Below are 25,750 nucleotides of genomic sequence, written 5' to 3'. Positions count from 1 at the left end.
GTTAATCGTCAGTACGATTTTACGACATGGCGCGGTGAATTTCGCAATATCTCGGGTGCGTTGGCCGATGTACTAGCGCCCACTTCAATGCTGCCCCCAGTCAATGTGCGCCATATTTCACCGAAGATGTCACATTTCAGGTCTTTTATTTATTTATTTATTTATTTTTTGGAGCTTCGCTATGCCAGGGAATCCTTCCCAACAACACGACTACCGACGACGCGAGATGTATACCAACTCTTCCTGCGCCGGTGCCCCAGGAATACCGTTCGCTGTAAGTCGTACAAGCATCTTTGCGGTTGTTTCACACACTGCTTGTTGCCTGTTAGCAGTGACAACTCAGCGTAAAAGCTGCTACTGGTTGTTAAGTGAAGGTCGTAGACCACTGCTTCGTCCGTGTTGGGAAGTAATGCTTGAAATTCGGTATTCTGGCACACTCTCGACACTGTGGAACGCGGAATATTGATGTCTCTAACGATTTCCGAAATGGAACGTCTCATGCGTCTTGCTTCATCTCTCGTTCCTCATTCAAAGTCTGTTATTCACGTCGTGAGGCCGTAATCACGTCGGTAGCCTTTTCTCATGCACCACCCGAGCATAAAAAGACAGCTCCTCCAATGCACCATCCCTTTATACCTCGCGTACGCGATACTACCTCCATCTGTAAGTGTGCATATCGCTATCGCATGATTTGTGTCACTTAAGTGTAATGTTACTAGACAATGACGTGCTACAAACGCGTAATTTAACCGACAGGAAGACGATGCTGTGATATGCATATGATTAGCTTTTCAGAGCATTCACACAAGGTTGGCGCCGGTGGCGACACCTACAACATGCTGACATAAGGAAAGTTTCCAACCCATTTCTCATACACAAACAGCAGTTGACCGGCGTTGGCTGGTGAAATGTTGTTGAGATGCCTCGTGTAAGGAGGAGAAATGCGTACCATCAGGTTTCCGACTTTGATAAAGGTCGGATTTTAGCCTATCGCGATTGTGGTTTATCGTACCGCGACATTGCTGCTCGCGTTGGTCGAGAGCCAATGACTGTTAGCAGAATACGGAATCTGTGGGTTCAGGAGGGTAATACGGAACGCCGTGCTGGATCCCAACTGCTTCGTAGCACTTGCAGTCGAGATGACAGGCATCTTACCCGCATGGCTGTAACGGATCGTGCAGCCACGTCTCGATCCCTGAGTCAACAGATGGGGACGACGGCGTTTGCAGCAGCATGGACTATCAGCTCGGAGACCATGGCTGTGTCACAGACAGGAGCGCCTGCGATGGTGTACTCAACGACGAACCTGGGTGCACGAATGGCAAAACGTCATTTTTTTCGGATGAATCCAGGTTCTGTTTACAGCGTCGTGATGGTTGCATCCGTGTTTGGCGACATCGTTGTGAACGCACATTGGAAGCGTGTATTCGTCATCGCCATACTGGCGTATCACCCGGCGTGATGGTATGGGGTGTCATTGGTTACACGTCTCGGTCACCTCTTGTTTGCATTGACGGTACTTTGAACAGTGGACGTTACATTTCAGATGTGTTACGTCCCGTGGTTCTACCCTTCGTTCGATCCGTGCGAAACCCTACATTTCAGAAGGATAGTGCACGACCGCATGTTGCAGGTCCTGTACGGGCCTTTCTGGATACAGATATGTTCGACTGCTGCCCTGGCCAGCACATTCTCCAGATCTCTCACCAATTGAAAACGTCTGGTCAATGGTGGCCGAGCAACTGGCTCGTCACAACGCGCTAGTCACTACTCTTGATGAACTGTGGTATCGTGTTCAAGCTACATGGGCAGCTAGCTGTACCTGTACACGCCATCCAAGCTCTGTTTGACTTAATGTCCCGGCGTATCAAGTCCGTTATTACGGCCAGAGGTGGTTGTTATGGGAACTGATTTCTCAGGATCTACGCACCCAAACTTCGTGAAAATGTAATCACATGTCGGTTGTAGTATAATATATTTGTCCAATGAATACCCAGTTATCATCTGCATTTCTTCAAAAATGTTCAAATGTGTGTGAAATCTTATATTACTTAACTGCTAAGGTCATCAGTCCCTAAGCTTACACACTAGTTAACTTAAATTATCCTAAGGACAAACACACACACCCATGCCCGAGGGAGGATTCGACTCCATGACTGCAGTGCCTCTGACCGCTCGGCCAATCCCGCGATGTATTTCTTCTTGGTGTAGCAATTTTAATGGCCAGTAGTGTATACTCATCACAATTTACTGAAGAAGATATGAACAACTACAGAAAAATATACATGTTAGCATTTAAAATTACAAATTCTAACTATAAGAAAACATGTTCGTCATTCAGATGCAAGATAACAAAATGAACGCATCAACCAAGCAGGTTTTACCTATACCATATTCAAATACTGTTTTGTTACGCTGTTCAGTCAGAAGACTGGATTGATGGAGCATGCACGGTAGGCTACCCTGTGTAAACCTACATTGACACTAACCTGCTCACTCCCTTGAAGTTTTCATCTCCCTCTACTATTTTTACTTATTTCTCTTCTTTCCATTACCGAGCTGAAAATTCCTTAATGTTTCATGATGTGTCCCATCAATCGATCCCATCTGTTACTCAAGTTGTGCCGTAAATTTGTTTTTCCCCAGTCAGGTCAGTATTTCCTCATTGGTTACTCTACATATCCATCTAATTTTCAACGTTGCCATGTAGCATCACGTTTCAGAAGTTTCTGTTCTGATCTTGTGTGAACTGCTTATCGCCCGCTTTTCACTTCCATACAAGGCTATATTCCATACAAATGTCTTCAGGAAATAGTTCCTAACATTTAAAGTTGTATTCGATTCTAACAAATTTCTCTTTTTCAGAAACGCTTTTCTGAATATTGCCACATAACATTTTGTATTCTCTGTATGTCTGCCACTCTCAGCAATGTTGCTGCCCAGATAGTAAGCCTACCGACTACTTGTAGTGTCTCATTTCCTCATGAAATTTTATTAGCGTCACCTGATTTAATTCAATTACATTCCCTTACTCTTGTTTCATTTTTGTTGGTACTCATAATTTCTTTTCAAGATACTTCTCATTCCTTTCGACTGCTGTTCCAAGTCCCTTGCTGTGTATGACTGAACTGTCAATTTTCTATTTCTTTTCCATGAGTTTAAATCCTCTTTCTGACTCTCTTCGGTTCTCCTTGCTGCTTGTTCAACCTACAGACTGAATAACATTGGAGAGAGCCTATGACCTTACCTCAATCCTTTATCAGCTGCAGTTTCCCTTTCATGAACTACATCTCTAATTCAAGTTGTACACAGTTTCATAAATAATCAGCCATGAAATTTCAGTTTTAAATAATATTATTAGATAATTAGTTTGGGCCCTTCTTTATACTGCTGAACCTTAGATTTCTTAAAATATCACTTTCAATATTGAGGGATGCCGAAAATTTGAGGCTGTCCTCTAATATGGAGGTTCGAAGCCTGTTTTTGAGCAATGTCAGTTTTGGAAATTACCCTTTTCCACAACAGTTAGCCATCGTATCAGTTGATTACTTAAAGATTTAACTGCATAAACAAATACAAAAATTGCGCTACCGTCTTTTACAATTATGAGGGCGGAACGTAGTATACAATCTTTCCAAATTGCAGTTTTGAAGTGGAGTTTCTTTTAAGATTTCCAGCAGTTTACATGAATTACAGAGTCATCATTATTTCACCCTCACTGATTTGCCTAAAACACATTTGATCGTAAAAAGATCGGACACACCATTTCCGAGAGAAGTGTCTGAAGTGGAGAACTGAAACACCTTTAACAGCAACTCCATTTTATCCTTAATATTATTTAAAATCTGCGAATATGTAGCTATGTATTTGTTACTGTGCTGGAATTTTATGAATGTTTCCGTGGTAATAATGCAAGGAAAAATTGCGAGTTTGAGAATGTGGAACTGAAGGAAAAAATAGGTGGTCAATAGTTTTGCTTCTCCAGTACATGTGCACAGTGTTTCATCAGTTATTTTGAAGAATATAGAACAGTCTTTGAGTTTCTCGTGGCCTTTGAAAATGAGGGTAGAGTGCAGTGATATTGGTAGACTAATCGTTAAACGTAGGTGGATCATAGGAAAATACAGTTATCTATTTCATCCTTTTTTACTTCGTTGCCATTCAATATCCCATATACTTCTATAATCTTTTCTTAGTTTTTCCCATTCTTGCGATTATAGGTGTGTCGTGAGATTTAACATTTTACCGAAGTCTCTTAGCCGCGTATTTCGAGAGTGAATTACTACTTTAGGTTGCATCCAGTGATTCTCAGTTCTCCGTGTAGCATCTAGTTTACTACAATTTCGCGCAGTTTTTCCTTATTGGACCGCTTCAAGGCATATACGGTATGTGCCGTAATTGATTCTCAATAGTGCAGTCGAACAATGACGTCCTAACACCAGTTAGTGTTAATACATTTTTTATGTCGAGAGTCAAATGTCATTTCCTGCACTAGAAGTCTATACTTTGCAAGTAGTCATGTATTTGGCACTCCGGATATCCCATATAAAACCGCAGTTTCCGCTAATAGCCTCATGTGGAAGGGGAACAGATGAAAACGAGGCAGATGGAAAACAAGTAAGTAAACTATTTATTATTTCAAAAGTACTCGTCATAACTGTTAATACATTTATCGCAGTGTGAGAGAAGACGGTCAGTGCCTTCATAGAAAAATGCTTGCGGCTGCCTACAGAAGCATGATTTTACGATTACCCAGGCTTGCACCTCTTCGTCCGAATGTCTTTCTGCAGGTCTCTAAAAATATGGGGATCACAGGGGGAGAGATCGGGACTGTGCAGGGAATGTATGAGGGCGTCCCACAGAAGCTTTTGCAGCGTACTCGAAAGAACATTGGCAACATGTGGGCACGCTTTAATTTGAAATAATGAACTGTTTTTATACTTTTTTTCCATCCGTGTCGAGTTCATTTGACTCTTAAACTGCAGAGCAACAAATAACTGTGGTGTCTGATAGCAATTTTTTGTTTAGAATGTAGTACTCCATCAAAACTGCTAAGAAAAGCAACTTTTTTGTGCAAATTCTGCGTAATGCCCATGTCCCACTTTGATAAGTCTTCACTAATAATAAAAAATTATCCCCTCTCGGTACTGTATTCACTTAATACTCTTGGTGCACGAGATATGACAGAAAGTAATTGCTATTACGAGGTGGCTGCCTTGCACGCAGCAACAATACAGCTTTGTCACAGGCCCAATTAGGTCAAGGCAACAGCTATGGCAAAAGATGGCTGGACACATAGACAGCAACAATTCATATTAATTTATTACTATGAACTGTGCAGTACTTAACTTGGCTGTGAAGATAACGTGTATCAAAGTAGTTAAATGTTCGCTTTCACAGATCAGTCTTTGAACACAGGCCTAGCCCTGAATCCAGTGAACAATAGGGAATACACTATCCAGTCACATCAATGTGACCACCTGTCTAAAGCCCGAATAACCACATTTAGCAGAGTGACCGCTGCGCGATATGCAGGAAGCAAGTCAGTAGGGTTCTGGAAGGTAATGATAGGGAAGTGAAGCCATGAGGACTCCAGTTCCGTGCCCATCTGCGCTACGTTTCTCGGTTGAGACTCCATGGCGTGCTCCACAGATCCTCGGTTCCGGGGACTTTGCTGGTCAAGAAAGTATGGTAAACCTATCCTGGAGCTCTTCGATCCACGCACGTGCCACGTTGCACTGTCGAGCTCTTAGATGCATTGTGCTGACGAAAGGATGGACATGGTCCACAAAGACAGATGCACACTCGATGCAGTGTGCCATCCGGAATGACGACATCACCCAGAGAATGCCACTAAAACATTCCCCAGGTCATAACGCCCTATCTTCAGGACTGGACACTTCTGTCGATTGTTGCACGCTATTTGCGTTCAGCTGTTTGACGCCGTACACGCCAACGGCCGTCTGTCCGACGGAGCATAAGACGTGATTCATCTGAAAAGATCGCCCATCGCCTCTCAGTGGACGTAGCCTTCTTCGCCAATGAACAGCAGTCAGCATTAGTGCATGAATGAGACATTTGCTGCAGATACCCTTACGCAGCTACGTTCGCTGAACAGGCGTTGATAAGACATTGTTGGTAGTCCCTTGGTTCATCTGGACTGTCAGTTGCCTAACAGTTGGACCTCTCTTCGCCAGTACACACCTCCGCAGCCGTCGTTCAGCCCTGCCAGAAATGGCTCTTGGAGCACCAAGTTACCTCGGTGCCGGTTTTGGATAGCGCCATTTTCTCATGCACACTGCACTTTAACCACGGCGACATGCAAACAGTTGACAAACTTAGCCATTTCGGAAATGCTTTCAGCCTTGGCCCGGAAGCCAATCGCCATGATACTCTTTCGGAGGTGAGGTAAATCGCTCCTTTTCCACATTAGGGCATTGGTTACGCTGTTTTACTGGTCTTCCAGACACGCTTATATTCTCTCCACTGCCAGTGCTGCCATGTGCCGTCTGTGCGTGGTTGTTGCACGTTGACATCAAACATAGGCGGTGGTCACATTAATTTGACCGGACCTTGTATGATTAGCTAGATAGCCGGTTGGGCTCTTCTGGGTGGCGACGGTAGAAAAGTCCTGAACGGTCTTGTGGACAGTCTTGATCTTGTCGAACTAACAGTTGATACTCTCTATTCGAGTGGAGCGTCCACTTCTGTCCGCCTTTGGTGGATGGGAGTTTATTTGGGAACCATTTGCATGACGTTAGGTGGAAGCGTAATGCAGTTCGCGTTGTGTGGCTCCTCTATGACGTCTGACCATAACTATGCTGTGCTCGTTTTGAGGCTGGTCTTACCATTCGAAGCCCTCTATGTGTATAGCTGCGCATGGTATCTTCTGACGGACGCAGCAACTATATTCAGGGAAACGTCGAAAGATATGTTCTCAACTTTCACATTATTTTCGGACTTGTGAATGTAACAGTGCTTTATTCGTGTTTTCCTCGTTAAGTTAGGCGTAATAAAAAAGTCCTTCAGGGAAATGGTAAAGGTGAAGTACAAATATAATCAAGAAATATGAAGAACAAAACTCTAAAACCGAGCGAGGTGGTGCAGTGGTTAGCACACTGGACTCGCATTCGAGAGACGACAGTTCAAACCCGTGCCCGGCCATCCTGATTTAGGTTTCCCGTGATGTCCCTAAATCACCTCAGGCAAATGCCGGGATGACACCTTTGAAAGGGCACGGCCGACTTCCTTCCCTAATCCGATGGGACCGATGACCTCGCTGGTTGGTCTCCTCACCCCCAGATCAACCAACTAACCAAAACTCTAAAGGCAGCTAAAATTCAGCGTTTTGCTGAAAATCCCTACCAAAGCGGCAAGAACACAAGATGAGAGATACGTCAGTTTAAAGAAAAATCTCCGTGTTCACGATAAACTGCGTAAGTAAAGAATAATAAATCTTAAGCTGTCAAATTGGAAGGAAGAGGGTGACCCATACATTAGAGTTGACAGATAGGGAAAGTGAAAACTATCCGCTAATCCAGACCCAACAGCCTTTGTCTGAGACAGGTGAATAAAAAGCTGCATCACATCAAAGCTTTCTGTACCCTCCTTTGCAGTACACACTTGTCACTTGAAAAGATGATGACATCGTGACAGTTTCCAAAAGATCATAAGTCTGTCAATGGTGAGAGATGAAAATTTTGTGTTATTTGTTGTATGAATGTGAAGAGGTCAGTTAGGCTAAAAGAAATGCTGAAAGTATCTTTTAAAATAACAGTAGCAGATGTTTTTGCGAGAAATACCGTTTACATTGAACTGTTGGAGAAATTAAGTGCATACTGTCAGCTAAAGAATAATAAAACACTTTGAACTGAGTGTGCTCTTCCTCGCCAGCCAGCAAGGATTTTGAAAACATTGATGTTAAGAAACTCAGTTTGCGCCCTTCTCAGGAGAGGCTGAAAGCCGCAGACTAAGAAAAATAGAGGGCTGCCGCAGAAAACTGGAGGTCTGTACGTCACCCCCGTCACTGTCTTCTGGTGAGACTATTGCTGCTGTTGTCGTTTAACGCTTCTTCGCGGTAGATGGTATTGAGGGTTTGAGGTGCTGTGAATCTACACTTTGATGATTGGTAATACATTGTACGTCCCCCTTCCTTTCTTTCTGCATTGTGTGACAGCAGGTAGCTACATGTATCTGCTGATCCTCCACGACTCTCATGTCCAATGTTTTGCCAGATCATGTACCCAAGTAGTCACCTACATTGACAAGTTCACGTGCTGTAAGCCCAACCTTTGTGACATGCTCAACGACAAGCTGTTCTAACACTTTCCTGACGACCAGAGACTGTGTGGTACTGGGGTGCAAGACTCACACGTCTCTCGCGGGTGATTTACGTATTGTGTGCAGCCGATCTTCTTCTCAGGACAGGTGGCTGCGTCGATCTTCACAATGATTCTTCTCCGAAGATTTCGTGCTGATTAGGGAAAAGATACTGAACTACTTCTCTACTTTTCAAATGATTTCTTACTCTCGGAATACCTTCATATCAACTTAGTTATACACTCCTGGAAATGGAAAAAAGAACACATTGACACCGGTGTGTCAGGCCCACCATACTCGCTCCGGACACTGCGAGAGGGCTGTACAAGCAATGATCACACGCACGGCACAGCGGACACACCAGGAACCGCGGTGTTGGCCGTCGAATGGCGCTAGCTGCGCAGCATTTGTGCACCGCCGCCGTCAGTGTCAGCCAGTTTGCCGTGGCATACGGAGCTCCATCGCAGTCTTTAACACTGATAGCATGCCGCGACAGCGTGGACGTGAACCGTATGTGCAGTTGACGGACTTTGAGTGAGGGCGTATAGTGGGCATGCGGGAGGCCGGGTGGACGTACCGCCGAATTGCTCAACACGTGGGGCGTGAGGTCTCCACAGTACATCGATGTTGTCGCCAGTGGTCGGCGGAAGGTGCACGTGCCCGTCGACCTGGGACCGGACCGCAGCGACGCACGGATGCACGCCAAGACCGTAGGATCCTACGCAGTGCCGTAGGGGACCGCACCGCCACTTCCCAGCAAATTAGGGACACTGTTGCTCCTGGGGTATCGGCGAGGACCATTCGCAACCGTCTCCATGAAGCTGGGCTACGGTCCCGCACACCGTTAGGCCGTCTTCCGCTCACGCCCCACCATCGTGCAGCCCGCCTCCAGTGGTGTCGCGACAGGCGTGAATGGAGGGACGAATGGAGACGTGTCGTCTTCAGCGATGAGAGTCGCTTCTGCCTTGGTGCCAATGATGGTCGTATGCGTGTTTGGCGCCGTGCAGGTGAGCGCCACAATCAGGACTGCATACGACCGAGCCACACAGGGCCAACACACGGCATCATGGTGTGGGGAGCGATCTCCTACACTGGCCGTACACCACTGGTGATCGTCGAGGGGACACTGAATAGTGCACGGTACATCCAAACCGTCATCGAACCCATCGTTCTACCATTCCTAGACCGGCAAGGGAACTTGCTGTGCCAACAGGACAATGCACGTCCGCATGTATCCCGTGCCACCCAACGTGCTCTAGAAGGTGTAAGTCAACTACCCTGGCCAGCAAGATCTCCGGATCTGTCCCCCATTGAACATGTTTGGGACTGGATGAAGCGTCGTCTCACGCGGTCTGCACGTCCAGCACGAACGCTGGTCCAACTGATGGCGCCAGGTGGAAATGGCATGGCAAGCCGTTCCACAGGACTACATCCAGCATCTCTACGATCGTCTCCATGGGAGAATAGCAGCCTGCATTGCTGCGAAAGGTGGATGTACACTGTACTAGTGCCGACATTGTGCATGCTCTGTTGCCTGTGTCTATGTGCCTGTGGTTCTGTCAGTGTGATCATGTGATGTATCTGATCCCAGGAATGTGTCAATAAAGTTTCCCCTTCCTGGGACAATGAATTCACGGTGTTCTTATTTCAATTTCCAGGAGTGTATTTTCTTCCTCACAATATAACAACACCACAAATTTCACATGCGCTTTTAAGTCTCGCAAATCAACCCCGTCTGGAAAACTTAAGTACTTAACATACACTATTGGCCATTAAAATAACTACACCAAGAAGAAATGCAGATGATAAACGGGTATTGATTGGACAAATATATTATACTACAACTGACATGTGATTACATTTTCGCGCAATTTGGGTGGATAGATCCTGAGAAATCAGTACCCAGAACAACTACCTCTGGCCTTAATAACGGCCATGACATGCCTGGGCATTGAGTCAAACAGAGCTTGGATGACGTGTACAGGTACAGCTGCCCATGCAACTTCAACACGATACCACAGTTCATCAAGAGTAGTGACTGGCGTATTGTGACGAGCCAGTTGCTCGGCCACCATTGACCAGACGTTTTCAATTGGTGAGAGATCTGGAGAATGTGCTGGCCAGGGCAGCAGTCGAACATTTTCTGTATCCAGAAAAGCCCGTACAGAACCTTCAACATGCGGTCATGCATTATCCTGCTGAAATGTAGGGTTTCGCAGGGATCGAATGAAGTGTAGAGCCACGGGTCGTAACACATCTGAAATGTAACGTCCACCGAGGCGTGTACCCAGTGGCACCCCATACCATCACGCCGGGTTATACGCCAGTATGGCGATGACGAATACATGCTTCCAATGTGCGTTCACCGCCATGTCGCCAAACACGGATGCGACCATCATGATGCTGTAAACAGAACCTGGATTCATCCGAAGAAATGACGTTTTGCCATTCGTGCAACCAGGTTCGTCGTTGAGTACACCATCGCAGGCGCTCCTGTCTGTGATGCAGCGTCAAGGGTAACCGCAGCCATGGTCTCCGAGCTGATAGCCCATGATGCTGCAAACGTCGTCCAACTGTTCGTGCAGATGGTGGTTGTCTTGCAAACGTTCTGTCTGTTGACGCAGGGATCGAGACGTGGCTGCACGATCCGTTACAGCCATGCGGATAAGATGCCTGTCATCTCGACTGCTAGTGATACCAGGCCGTTGGGATCCAGCACGGCGTTCCGTATTACCCTCCTGAACCCACCGATTCCATATTCTGCTAACAGTCATCGGATCTCGACCAACGCGAGCAGCAATATCGCGATACGGTAAAACGCAACGCCACACACCATGGAACTTATCCAGATACTCTTTGACTTTTTGATATAACTTCTAGGGCGCTGCTTGTAACCACTTGTCGGGGCTGCTCGTATGACATAGCTCCTGGCTCTTCGTGACAGTTGTCTATCCTGCACACACAGACATGTGTGGCAAAGTAAAAGGCTCTCTCACCCTTGTCATTAAAATATGGGGTGTTCGAGACGGTGGAGAGCCAAGTGTTTCTAAGATTTACCCCGAAATTCTCGAAGAGCTACACTGTTTGTGCATCTTACTTTCTTTCCCAACTTCTGAAAGCTCTGGCTGCAAGTCGCTGCTGTGCATTGTCAATCGACTTCAGTTGAGGCAGCTGTCACTACTGCCATATCATGTGACACAGCAGTCAGCATGAAGAGGAACTGAAGCGGTGGAAAACAAACATTTTTTGTATAGCTGGTGACAAATTGTTTGTGTAGCTTACCTTCTGCATCTGCAACAGCAAGTATCTGCATGATTCTGCTGAGCCAGTAAAACTGTCTGCAGCTGAGGCTGTTATCATTGTTGCTGCATCTTGGGTCCAAGGTGTCAGTAATATTGTGGGGTTCGATAGCTGTGAATCTAACATTTGTTTAAGCAGTTTCAATACTGCGTTGGCATAAAGGATCCGCAAATCAAATTATTTATTAAGGTTTCCGTCACAGTTGCATGTAATTCTTCTCATAGGTGACTATTTTCGAAGGCTCGTGTTCATTTTCAAAAATTACCTACATCAGAAGGTACAAAATTAATAAACAAGTAAAAAACAAAATTTTAAAATACACAAATAGTTTCCTAACAATGTAAAATGCAGGATGGAATAAATAACATCATGAAGGATTGTTGCTACTCACCATATAGCGGAGAGGCTGAGACACAGACAGGCACAACAAAAAGTCTGTCACAAAACAGGCTTTTGGCCAACACAGCCTTTGTCAAAAATAGACGACAGACACATACACCTGCTAACGCAAACGCAGCTCACACACACACATGACTATGGTCTCTGGCGGCTGAAGCCAGACTACAAGCAGCCGCAAAAGCAGTGCATGATGGGAGATACATCTGGGTTAGGGCAAGGAGGAGGCTGGGGTGGGATACCAGGGTAGGGGTGTGGGACGGTGAATTACTGCCTGGGAGCGTGCAGGGAAATTATGGAGAGAGAGTAGTGCAGCTAGGTGAAGTACTGTGATTAGAAACAGAGGGGGGTATGGGGGTACTGGAAAAGGAGAGAAGTAAAAGGATGGATGCATTGGTGGAATAGGGGGCTGTGTAGTGCTAGAAAGGGAACATGGAAGGGGCTAGGTGGCTGAGGACAATGACTAACGAAGCTTGAGGCCACAAGGGTTACGGAAACATAGGCTATATTGCAGGAAGAGTGCTAGTGGGAAGGATCCATATGGCACAGGCTGTGAAGCAGTCATTGAAATGAAGAATATCATATTGGGCAGCGTCCTCAACAACAAGTGGTCCAGTTGCTTCTTGGCCATACTTTGTCAGTGGCCATTCATACAGACAGACAGCTTGGTTGTCATGCCCACATAGAATGTAGCACAATGATTGCAGCTTAGCTTCGCTAACATCCAAAATGAACCTAGCTGCCCTACTCTCTCTTCACATCGTCCATGCATGCTCCCCAGCAGGATTTCACCATCCGCAACCCCTACCATGGTATCCCTCCCCCTCCCCACTCCAGCCTCCTCCTTACCTCCAGCCAGTTGCCTCTCCCATTATGCACTGCTGCTGCTGCTCATAGTCTGGTTTCAGCATCCAGAGACTATGGTCATGTCTGTACAAGTTGCGTTCACGTGAATGGGCGTGTGTGTCTGTCATCCAGTTTTGATAGAGACCTTGTTGGCTAAAAGCTTATCTTGTGACAGAGTTTTTTTGTTGTGCCTATCTGCGTCTCAGCATCTCTGCTATATGGTGAGTAGCATTTAGCCTTTTCATAATATTCTTAGAAATAGGTTTCTAACATTCTGTATGCATAGACTACAATAGTGCAATAATCCTTTATGACATACCTGTGTTTGCCTATACATTATTCCCATAGAACATTCAGAAGTTTTATCGAAAGATTTGTTCATACATCATGTCAGTTCTACGGATGTGATGTGGCTGCAACGTAATTGCAATGGTACATTCAAAACTGGACAGGCGTCTTCAGTTGTTTGACAGGCACCTGATGTCGTTTATCATGTATTCATGTTCGCTGTCTTTCTAGAGATTATAAACCTAAAAAGAAATACATTGATACTCTACTTATGAAGGCATCAGGCACTGTCGCACTGTTTTACAAAATATTAACATGCACAGCCATCAGCTGACTGCTGGAGTGAATCATATGTCATTTTCAAAAGGAGTAAAAAAGTTGTACTGTATTTGAAGTCGGACTGATCAATCGTCAGTTTGTCCAGCTCCTTTATGTAACAATTATTTATTTCTCATTCCTCAAGTACATTCAGTTTCACTCCCTTAGGTGCTATATATAAAATTTTCATAGTGTTTCCAGTGCTACATGCTGCATGCTTTGTGCTTTGCAAATGACGGCCAAATGCAGTCTTGGTGTACAGGCCAATATGTTTTTTTGTACCGAATTACAAACGTCTGACCAGTATGGCCTGTATAAAAACGATCCCACGTTTCACACTGTAGTCTGTACTCGCCAGATGCATAACTATTTCTAAACTTTCTTTCATTTTTTACTGTTCCATGTGTTGGCTTACAATCAAATCACATTTATGACGTTGATATGATGTAAAAAGAAATGTTAAATCTTTTGAGCGTTCATGGGGAATTATGTACAGTCAAACATTAGAGGTGCATGTACATCATAACTGATGTATTTTACTATGGTAAATAGAGAATGTTGGAAAACTATTTTACATTTCAAACTTTTGTATATTATGTTCTTATTAATTTTATACCTCCTGAAAATTTGTTCAAGGGTTTGAAACTGGGCACCAATAAAACCTTGTGTGCAAATGTAATGGAAACCTTGATAAATAATAACATTTGGCTGAGGTTCAGTGACAAATCGTATATGTGTCATATTTTCTTTTCCATTTTGTGGTAGCAGTGCTGCATGTTGGCTGCATGTCTCTGACAAGCCCTCATGGCTGTATGCTATTGAGGCTGCTGCCATTGTTACCACGTCATTTCTCTGAGTAATCATCGATACTGAGAGGTTTATGTCCTGCAAACCAAATCTTTCTTCAATGCTTCATTTGTCTTCCTTTATTTTTCACTTTGATACAGTAGGCGGCTGCATGTGCTGCTGCACTTCCAAGGCTGACCACTGCTGAGACTGCTCCCACTGTTGCCACATCACAAGTCTGAGAAGTCGGCACTGTTGAGAGGTACAGGTGCCATATACCGTATCTCTAATTGATCGTCTGCAAAACTTTACATCTATATCTTTTCTTCTCGATTGTTGGCACCAGGTAGCTGAATGTCTCTACTGCGACCCTATGGTCGGCCGCTGGCGAGGCCGCTGCCACTGCTGCCACATCGTGTGTCTCCGACACCCTCACCGCCGTCGCCACCGCCGCTGGAATCGCCCCCATTCTCACCATCAGAGCTGCAGGAGCTGGTGTTGCCACGCCGCCCAGCATCAACCCACTTGAAATCGGCCCCTGACGAGGAAAACTCCTCATCCTCATTATCGTCGGCCAGCTCGCTGCCAGCTATTCTGTCAACAGGTGTGGACACTACCAGCAGTGACGAGTGAGTACTACAGTACACCGCTGCAGTACGCAAGTGCACAATTTTGTAAAGTTATTGTGTCCCTACACTTACCTCCCTAAATTATACAATAGGTGAAGTACCTGCCAATATACAAGTAGTTTGGATTACAGAACTGTGCCAGATTTTTGACTTCACGAATTCTGTACGGTGGAAAACCCCTGTATGCTGCAACAGCCCGTCATGGTATAAAATCAGAAAGGTCCTAGATAAGTTCCTGGAGGAAAATTACTTAACAGACATTTTTGAGGAGTAACATGTCATGCAACTATGCTTTTGAGGACCGCAGTGTTTGGTCACCATTCACTGAAAATTACGTGTACATTCCTTCACCCATTTAACTGGGAATTTTCATGATAAAATATCACATATGGTGTGATCTGTAAGAAGGGCAGTACGAAGTTCTAGAACCTCCATGAAGTAGTGTTTGCTGCCAAGACTGCTTTCAAGGCGGTGGAGCAGAGATTGCATTTGGTTTCACGCGGCACCCTAAACCATGACGCCTAATACTGGACACGGTAGTACTCAACGATGGAGGCTTCCAGAGAGCAGGTAACATGGTACTGCCTGTCACATGGATAGCTCCATCACTGAACAACAGGCTGGCGCATCAGACTCATTGTGACCCCTCCTCCATCTCGAACGAAAAGAATGTTCATTTGTTTTCCATAAATCCAGAGCAATTAAAACAATACGATTGGCTTAGATAATTGGGCAGCCAAGGTGCTAAGATCGTCAACACTGTCTCTATATAATGTGCCCGCAGAATCTTGGCAATCAGATATGACTCCTCATATTGCAGAATACTGACTCTCAGGCATCACTGGGCAACTCTTAACTAAACATAATAGGGTGGATTCTGAGGCATAATTTCGAACTGGAATTACGGATCATTCTCTTACACAGTTGAATTAGTTTGTTTACAATATAGTTGTTGGATTAATGCGAAATACACTTGTATACATATTCTCCCCAAGTTTCGCAGCCTTAACTGTAGATGCCGTCTGGTAGAATTTTGCACAGAGCATAACTTAATCGTAGCTAACACTTGGTTCAAGAATCATAAGAGAAGGTTGTATACATGGAGGAATCCTGGAGATACTAGAAGGTATCATATAGATTTTATAATGGTAAGACAGAGATTTAGGAACCAGGTTTTTAATTGTATGACGTTTCCAGGGGCAGATGTTGACTCTGACCACAATCTACTGGTTATGAACTGTAGATTAAAACTGAAGAAACTGCAAAAAGGTGGGAATTTAAGGAGATGGGACCTGGATAAACTGACTAATCCAGAGGTTGTACAGAGTTTCATGGAGAGCATAAGGGAACAATTGACAGGAATGGGGGAAAGATAGACAGTAGAAGAAGAATGGGTAGCTCTGAGGGACGAAGTAGTGAAGGCAGCAGAGGATCAAGTAGGTAAAAAGAAGAGGGCTAATAGAAATCCTTGGGTAACAGAAGAAATATTGAATTTAATTGATGAAAGGAGAAAATATAAAAATGCAGTAAATGAAGCAGGCAAAAAGGAATACAAACATTTCAAAAATGAGATCGACAAGAAGTGCAAAATGGCTAATTAGGGATGGCTAGAGGACAAATGTACGGATGAAGAAGCTTATCTCACTAGGGATAAGATAGATACTGTCTACAGGAAAATTAAATAGACCTTTGGAGAAAAGAGAGCCACTTGTATGAATATCAAGAGCTCAGATGGAAACCCAGTTCTAAGGAAAAAAGGGAAAGCAGAAAGATGGAAGGAGTATATAGAGGGTCTATACAAGGGCGATGTACTTGAGGACAATATTATGGAAATGGAAGAGGATAATGATGAAGATGAAATGGGAGATACGATACTGCGTGCAGAGTTTGACAGAGCACTGAAAGACCCGAGTCGAAACAAGGTCCCAGGAGTAGACAACATTCCATTAGAACTACTGACAGCCATGGGAGAGACAGTCCTCACAAAACTATACGATCTGGTGAGCAAGATGTATGGGACAGCCGAAATACCCTCAGACTTCAAAAAGAATATAATAATTCCAATCCCAAAGAAAGCAGGTGTTGAAAGACGTGAAAATTACCGAACTATCAGTTTAATAAGTCACAGTTGCAAAATACTAACGGGAATTCTTTACAGACGAATGGAAAAACTGGTAGAAGCCGACCTCGGGCAAGTTCAGTTTGGATTCCGTAGAAATGTTGGAACACGTGAGGCAATACTGACCCTACGACTTATCTTCGAAGAAAGATTAAGGAAAGGCAAACCTACGTTTCTAGCATTTGTAGACTTGGAGAAAGCTTTTGACAACGTTGACTGGAACACTCTCTTTCAAATTCTAAAGGTGGGAGGGGTAAAATACAGGGAGCGAAAGGCTATTTACAGTTTGTACGAAACCAGATGGCAGTTATAAGAGTCTAGGGGCATAAAAGGGAAGCAGTGCTTGGGAAAGGAGTGAGACAGGGTTGTAGCCTCTCCTCGATGTTATTCAATCTGTATATTGAGCAAGCAGTAAAGGAAACAAAAGAAAAATTCGGAGTAGGTATTAAAGCCCACGAGGAAGAAATGAAAGCTTTGAGGTTCGCCGATGACATTGTAATTCTGTCAGAGACAGCAAAGGACTTGGAAGAGTAGTTGAACGGAATGGATAGTGTCTTGAAACGAGGATATAAGCTGAACATCAACAAAAGCAAAACGAGGATAAGGGAATGTAGTCGAATTAAGTCGGGTGATGCTGAGGGAATTAGAATAGGAAATGACACACTTAAAGTAGTAAAGGGGTTTTGCTGTTTGGGGAGCAAAATAACTGATGATGGTCGAAGTAGAGAGGGTATAAAATGTAGACTGGCAATGGCAAGGAAAGCGTTCCTGAAGAAGAGAAATTTGTTAACATCGAGTATAGATTTAAGTGTCAGGAAGTCGTTCCTGAAAGTATTTGTATAGAGTGTAGCCATGTATGGAAGTGCAACATAGACGATAAATAGTTTGGACAAGAAGAGAATAGAAGCTTCCGAAGTGTGGTGCTACAGAAGAATGCTGAAGATTAGATGGGTAGATCACATAACTAATGAGAAGGTATTGGATAGAATTGGGAGGAGTTTGTGGCACAACTTGACAAGAAGAAGGGACCGGTTGGTAGAACATGTTCTGAGGCATCAAGGGATCACAAATTTAGCATTGGAGGGCAGCGTGGAGGGTGAAAATCGTAGAGGGAGACCAAGAGATGAATGCACTAAGCAGATTCAGAGGGATTTAGGTTGCAGTAAGTACCGGGGGATGAAGAAGCTTTCACAGGATTGAGCAGCATGGAGAGCTGCATCAAACCAGTCTCAGGACTGAAGACCACAACAACAACAACAACTTTAGATGTCAGATGATACTACTCTGCTCATATGTACCTCACTGTGTTAGTATCCTAAACTATCTGTATATGAACTAGGAATCGAATGAAGAGTGCAAGTGTAGCACGTTCTATCAAGGAACTTTTTAAGTGTGAGGTCGCAAGTTCAATCTTTAGTAAGGCTCGTTTGGAAGTGTTGTTTTCACAATTATGACAGAAAGAATATTAGGTGCTGATGATTCACCATGTGCATTAGGAGGGCGACAGAAAATGAGGGTTCAGGAGGTGCAGAGATCAACCTTCTGTAGGATGTATTCACAAAATAGACATCGTTGACATTCAAGATATGTTAAAAAAACCATTAACTTGCACCAAGAACACGGAATGGGAAATGGCAAGCCACAGTGATCACAAAGGTTCGCACCATCAAGATCGAATGTGAACTCCTTGGGAGCTATAAATCATGCATAGCGTTCAGCTAGGTATCCACTCTTCAAGTGTGGATATTGAATCATACTGATGTAACTAGGTGATGTGAACTGATGAAATGCATGAAACCGAATGTTAAACAGTCTGTCATGGAATTTAACTTAAACTGCTATCCTTTAAGGTGTAGCTGCTGATAGTGTAATAATATGTTTTAGAGGGTTGGAAAAATCAAACATCCAGAGGTTGAATTTGTCCAGTGGTTCCAGGTGGTATGAACTGTAACGTCACACACTTTTCAGGAGGGATAATTTGCTCTAAACAAGTTTTTATATGCAGACCAGAAATCAAGAAAAAGTAAGTTATTTTGACAAGCTATTGGCCAAAAGCAGTGTTCATGCCGTAGCTGTAGTTCTCTTACGTCCATTTTCTCACGTAAATATTTCCTATAGACCTTCCACGATTACGCTAATGAGAAAGAGCCGTACCTCCAACTTCTCGCAGCACAATAAATTACTTTCCCGCCAACGTATCATCCAGATTAACAGTCGGCATAATTGTATGCGATTGCGTTAAGGCATTCATGTTATTTGATCTTGATACAATTCTCTTCGTACCTCTAATTTCCAGAGTTCATTTCATATGCATTTCCTCTTCAAATCCGGATTGGTCGAAGTTGAAAACAAATACCTTACTGAACAATTGGATGAGTTTGTTTCTCTCATCTACGAATTATCAGGCCGATTCCTCAGCTTGCTGTGCATCGTAAAGTTCACGCTTTTTTTGAAATTTTGTTATCTTACGTCTTCCAACTCTGTAGCTCTGTGAAGATATGCAGGCATCCATTGCTTCTCTTGAAATCGTTGTAGTCTATGTCGCACGCAATTTGATTTGCATAATGTAGTAGGTGACTAACATGCACATCCTGTAAATTATACCTTGCTTCCTTGAAACGCGCAAACAGCAGTTTTTGTAACAAGTGCACCTTGTCCATCCTTGAATATCCGTAGGTTTAATTATACACTACACGAGAGGCGGCCAAGATTTTGGCTCGTGGCCCGTGCCCGGATGCTAGTGCAAAAGTGCTCAGCGTGGCCGACATGCTTCGCCCACTGCCACGCCCCGGTTTCTGAGCCCGAGGAGGGGGAATGCGTCGCACTTAAATGGCAATGCAGTCGCACTGCATACGACTTTGTTTTATATTTCACATTTCTCAACAACATACATCACAAACAAAACGAATTACCAGTATTCAAAAATGAGATTTTCACTCCGCAGCGGAGTGTGCGCTGATATGAAACTTCCTGGCAGATTAAAACTGTGTGCCGGACCGAGACTCGAACTCGGGACCTTTGCCTTTCGCGGGCAACTGCTCTACTAAATGAGCTACCCACCTACGACTCACGCCCCGCCCTCACAGCTTTAATTCCACCAGTACCTCGTCTCCTACCTTCCATACTCTACAGAAGCTCTCCTGCGAACCAGTCAGGACTAGCACTCCTGAAAGAAAGGATATTGCGGAGACATGGCTTAGCCACAGGCTAGGGGATGTTTCCAGAATGAGATTTTCACTCTGCAGCGGAGTGTGCGCTGATATGAAACTTCCTGGCGGATTAAAACTGGTTCGCAGGAGAGCTTCTGTAAAGTTTGGAAGGTAGGAGGCGAGGTTCTGGCGGAAGTAAAGCTGTGAGGACGAGGCGTGAGTCGCGCTTGGATAGCTCAGTTGGTAGAGCACTTGCCCGCGAAAGGCAAAGATCCCGAGTTCGAGTCTCGGTCCGGTACACAGTTTTAATCTGCCAGGAAGTTTCAAATTTGCAGTATTATTTAACTATTTTTGGCCCGCTGAAGACATAATTTTTCTTTGGTACAAACTGTCGCCATACAGACAGAAGCAGAAAATTTCACAGAATTTCGCACTCTAGTTCCCACGTAACGTGATTTATTTGGTTTCATAATCGAAAAAAGATCTTTCACACGAGTATCTCGATTCAAATACTGTAGCAATTTTGCAACCCCATTATGGAGACTCTACCTACTATGTAGGTGTCCTGGACGATTTTAACGCAAAAGTATTTTTCAGTAAAACTTGAATTTCCTTCCAGGTCAGTCAGTTACAATTGAACTTTCACAGGGGCACTTTCAACTGAAGCAGCAAACAGGCTCGAAAAAATATTGAAAACGTGCAAGATTGACACTGTCTTCAAAACCTTTATGAAACTATTCTTGTAATTCTTTGTAGGCCACAATGAATTCTTCAAACTCGCGTTTTCTTCAATGGTAGTGAGGGAACTACACCGTCTTTGCCAGAATACGTCCCTTGTACAAAGCGATTTTCTTTTTAAATGCACGTCATCCAATCACGAAGAAGTTAGCTTAGTGTAGCGTGCAGTCGAGTGCACTTAAAATGCGAAGTCTGCATTCCATCCCGGATGTTCTAATTTTCGTACCTGCACCCCTTATTCCTTCATAAATTCATCAACAGCGATTTTTAAATCGAAAAGTCGTTCCGGGCATGCTGCTTGACTTAACCAACGTACTCTGCAGTGATCTATAACGTCTCCAAACTCTTCGTTCAGTTCCACTGAAAACTGTTACAAATGACAAATGATTAACGTGTGCGACTTCAGAAATGTTCGTATCACCAATTTCTTCACGCGCTACATGCCTGAAAGTTTAGCAAAAAGCACTTCTAGATGTGTAGATCAAGTAATCTCGTCTGCCTATCGCTGTAATTTTTTGCTCTTTCATTTTCAACTAAATCTATTAAATTCTTTCTGCGTGGTATTGCAATGTCGTGTCAGAAAACATGCAGTACCTGTCTCTTATGCGAATTGAGAAATCTCATCCCTCTCTTCTGTCATTCCGATTCATTTTAAGCGATTGTGACGATAGGTCACTAGACTGCCTCTTTGTTCAGACAGCCACTGGACCAGCGAACGTCCTTCATACCACAAACAAATAGCGAAGGGTCACCAGCGCTGACACCGCCATTCCGCCGAACTCAGGGTTTTGCCGACCGGAACTTGTTGCACTGCAATGCTAAATGAAATGTCGCGCTATTCCAGGTACTTCCGTGAAGTACCGAGTACAGCCGAGTGAAATGTTGAGTGCTGTGTGCTAATGACAAGGGATTTCAGATCGAGTCCGTACTTCTGGATTTGCGGAAGGCTTTTGGCACTGTATCGCACAAGCGGCTCGTAGTGAAATTGCATGCTTACGGAATATCGTCTCAGTTATGTGACTGGATTTGTGATTTCCTGCCAGAGAGGTCACAGTTCGAAGTAATTGACGGAAAGTAAGACAGAAGTGATTTCTGGCGTTCTCCAAGGTAGTGTTATAGGCCCTTTGCTTTTCCTTATCTATATAATCTATATAGGAGACAATCTGAGCAGCCGTCTTTGGTTGTTTGCAAATGGCACTGTCGTTTATCGACTAATAAAGTCATCAGAAGATCAAAACAAATTGCAAAACGATTTAGAAAGGATTTCTGAATGGTGCGAAAATTGGCAGTTGCCCGTAAATAACAAAAAGTGTGATGTCATCCACATGAGTGCTGAAAGGAACTCGTTAAACTTCGGTTACACTATAAATCAGTCTAATCTAAAAGCCGTAAATTCAACTAAATACCTAGGAATTACAATTACGAATAACTTAAATTGGAAGGAACACATAGAAACTGTGGTGGGGAAGGCTAACCAAAGATCGCGTTTTCTTGGCAGGACACTTTGAAAATGTAACAGTCCTACTAAGGAGACGGCCCACATTACGCTTGTCCGTCCTCTTTTAGAATACCGCTGTGCGTTGTGGGATCCTTACCAGATATGACTGACGGAGTACATCGAAAAAGTTCAAAGAAAGGCAGCACGTTTTGTATTATCGCGAAATATGGGAGAGAGTGTCACAGAAATGATGTAGGATTTGGAATGGACATCATTAAAACAAAGGCGTTTTTCATTGCGACGGAATCTTCTCACGAAATTCCAATCACTACCTTTCTCCTCCGAATGCATAAATATTTTGTTGACACCGACCTACATAGGGGGAAACGATCACCACGATAAAATAAGGGAAATCAGAGCTCGTACGGAAAGATGTAGGTGTGTACGTTCTTTCCGCGCGCTATACGAGATTGGAATAACAGAGAATTGTGAAGGTGGTTCATCGATGAACCCTCTGCCAGGCACTTAAATGTGATTTACAGAGTATCCATGTAGATGTAGAGTGAGGGGTTGGACTTCGGCCCACACACTGCCCTCACAAACAGCACGCGTGAAGTCTGGCACACCGTACGGTCGTATTGCTCCGGATTTATTCGAAATCTCTTCATAATCGTTTTTTTTTTACTATTCTACAGATGACTCTCAACGTACCTGCCTCTTAAACAATGACTGTCCTTTACTACAATACTGGCCATTAAAATTGCTACATCAAGAAGAAATGCAGATGATAAACGGGTATTCATTGGACAAATATATCATACTAGAACTGACATGTGATTAAATTTTCACGCAACTTGGGTGCATCGATCCTGGGAAAGCAGTACACAGTACAACCACCTCAGGCCGTAATAACGGCCTTGTTACGCCTTGGCATTGAGTCAAACAGAGCTTGGATGGCGTGTACAGGTACAACTGCCCATGCAGCTTGAACACGATACCACAGTTCATCAAGAGTAGTGACTGGCGTATTGTGACGAGCCAGTTGCTCGGCCACGATTGACCAGGCGTTTTCAATTAGTGAGAGATCTGCAGAATGTGCTGGCCAGGGCAGCAGTCGAACATTTTCTGTATCCAGAAAGGCCCTTACCGGACCTTCAACATGCAGTCGTGCATTATCCTGCTGAAATGTAGGGTTTTGCAGGGATCGAATGAAGGGTAGAGCCACGGGTCGTAACACATCTATCTGAAATGTAACGTCCACTGTTGAAAGTGCCGTCAATGCGAACACGAGGTGACCGAGACGTGTAAGCGATGGCACCCCATACCATCACGCCGGGTGATACGCCAGTATGGCGATGACGAAAACACGCTTGCAATGTGCGTTCACTGCGATGTCGCCAAACACGGATGCGACCATCATGACGCTGTAAACAGAACCTAGATTTATCCGAAAAAATGACGTTTTGCCATTCGTGCACCCAGGTTCGTCGTTGAGTACACCATCGCAGGTGCTCCTGTCTGTGATGCAGCGTCAGGGTAACCGCAGCCGTGGTCTCCGAACTGATAGTCCATGCTGCTGAAAACGTCGTCGAACTCTTCGTGCAGACGGTTGTTGTCTTGCAAACGTCCCCATCTGTTAACTCAGGGATGGAGACGGGGCTGCACGACCCTTTAGAGCCATGCGGATAAGATGCCTGTCATCTCGACTGCTAGTGATACGAGGCTGTTGGAATCCAGCACAGCGTTCCGTTTTACCCTCCTGAACCCACCGATTCCATATTCTGTTAACAGTCATTGGATCTCGACCAACGCGAGCAGCAATGTCGCGATACGATAATCCGCAATCGCGATAGGCTACAATCCGACCTTTATCAAAGTCGGAAACGTGATGGTACGCATTTCTCTTCCTTACATGAGACATCACAACAACGTTTCACCATGCAACGCCGGTAAACTGCTGTTTGTGTATGAGAAATCGGTTGGAAACTTCCGTCATGTCACCGGCGCCAACGTTGTGTGAATGCTCTGAAAAAGCTAATCATTTGCATATCACAACATCTTCTTCCTGTCGGTTAAATTTCGCGTCTGTAGGACGTCATCTTCGTGGTGTAGCAATTGTAATGGCCAGTAGTGTCTATTTCACTGGAAACGCGATTTGTGGTTCCCTGTCCGACGAGGATGATAAAACACTTCGACATCTGTTACAGTATCACTTTTACTTGCATCCTCGTCATTGTACTCCTATTGGACATTGCCTCCACAGTCGAGTGTATGTGTGTCTACACACTCCACTGCCTCAATTTACAAAAACCCTACCACTTCTCTCTTACTTTGTGAAATTCCTTGGGTTCCTTTCTGACGAAATGTCAATATCGGCAACTGTTGTTGTAGTCATAACGCAATGTTTGCTTTGTTTACCGTTGCCACTTAAAAATGGTTCAAATGGCTCTAAGCGCTATGAGACTTAACATCTGACGTCATCAGTCCCCTAGTCTTAGAACTACTTAAACCTAACTAACCTGAGGACATCACACACATCCATGCCCGAGGCAGGATTCGATCCTGCGGCCGTAGCAGTGGCGCGGTTCCGGACTGAAGCGCCTAGAACCGCTCGGTCACAGCGGCCGGCTACCGTTGCCACTGCTCTGCTTTGTATCAACACCACTAGTACTGTAGCACTGTTTTGAGTTGCACATCGACTAAGCATCGCTCTGTAGCCTCATGCTGTGCTCACCATCGGATACCCGCCAATGCAGCCCCTGTTGCCATTTGCAGCCAGTATTGTGGTTGAATGGTGGACGAAACGGTGGGCGTCGAATGCCGTAAGTATCTTCGGCCTTTTGCAATGTCACACTCAAGGCTTTCCTTGTACGTGCCAAATGTTACACTTGTCCGGATACTGAAGAAATCAAATTATCTTTCTGTACATAAATTATTTATATCCAAAAAACTGAACTTGTATTTTGATCCCGTAGAATTATGCTGCCCATGCCAGCTCTGCAAAAATAATAAATTAGAAAATAAATAATTTGTTAAGAACATTCTAAGAGTCATACCAGGAATGTAGCTGGTTCTAAATGTCAATAAGAAATTTTTGTTCCAAGTGTCATTTCTACAGAGGCCCTATGTATTATTTGTGATAAACGGAACAGTAATGTTTTAGACAGCAGAACTGTAGTCAGCAAAAACATATTTCATTTTTTTAAAATTTTTTGTAAGAGAATAGCAAAATCAAATTAATGAAAAAATCTCTCAGCATCTGTTTACATAAAAGTTTTCTGGGCATGGAACCGCGTCATAATGTAAAAAAAAAAAAAAAAAAAAAAAAAAAAAAAAAAAAAAAAAAAAAAAAAAAAAACTGCTGCTGCTGGAGACAAACCAAGGTTTCGGCCACGGTTGCAACGGCATTGTTTTGGGTCTAATG

The sequence above is a fragment of the Schistocerca piceifrons genome, chromosome 1 (assembly GCF_021461385.2).
Source record: "Schistocerca piceifrons isolate TAMUIC-IGC-003096 chromosome 1, iqSchPice1.1, whole genome shotgun sequence".
NCBI classification, from domain to species: Eukaryota; Metazoa; Arthropoda; class Insecta; order Orthoptera; family Acrididae; genus Schistocerca; species Schistocerca piceifrons.
This window is presented reverse-complemented; position numbering follows the sequence as displayed.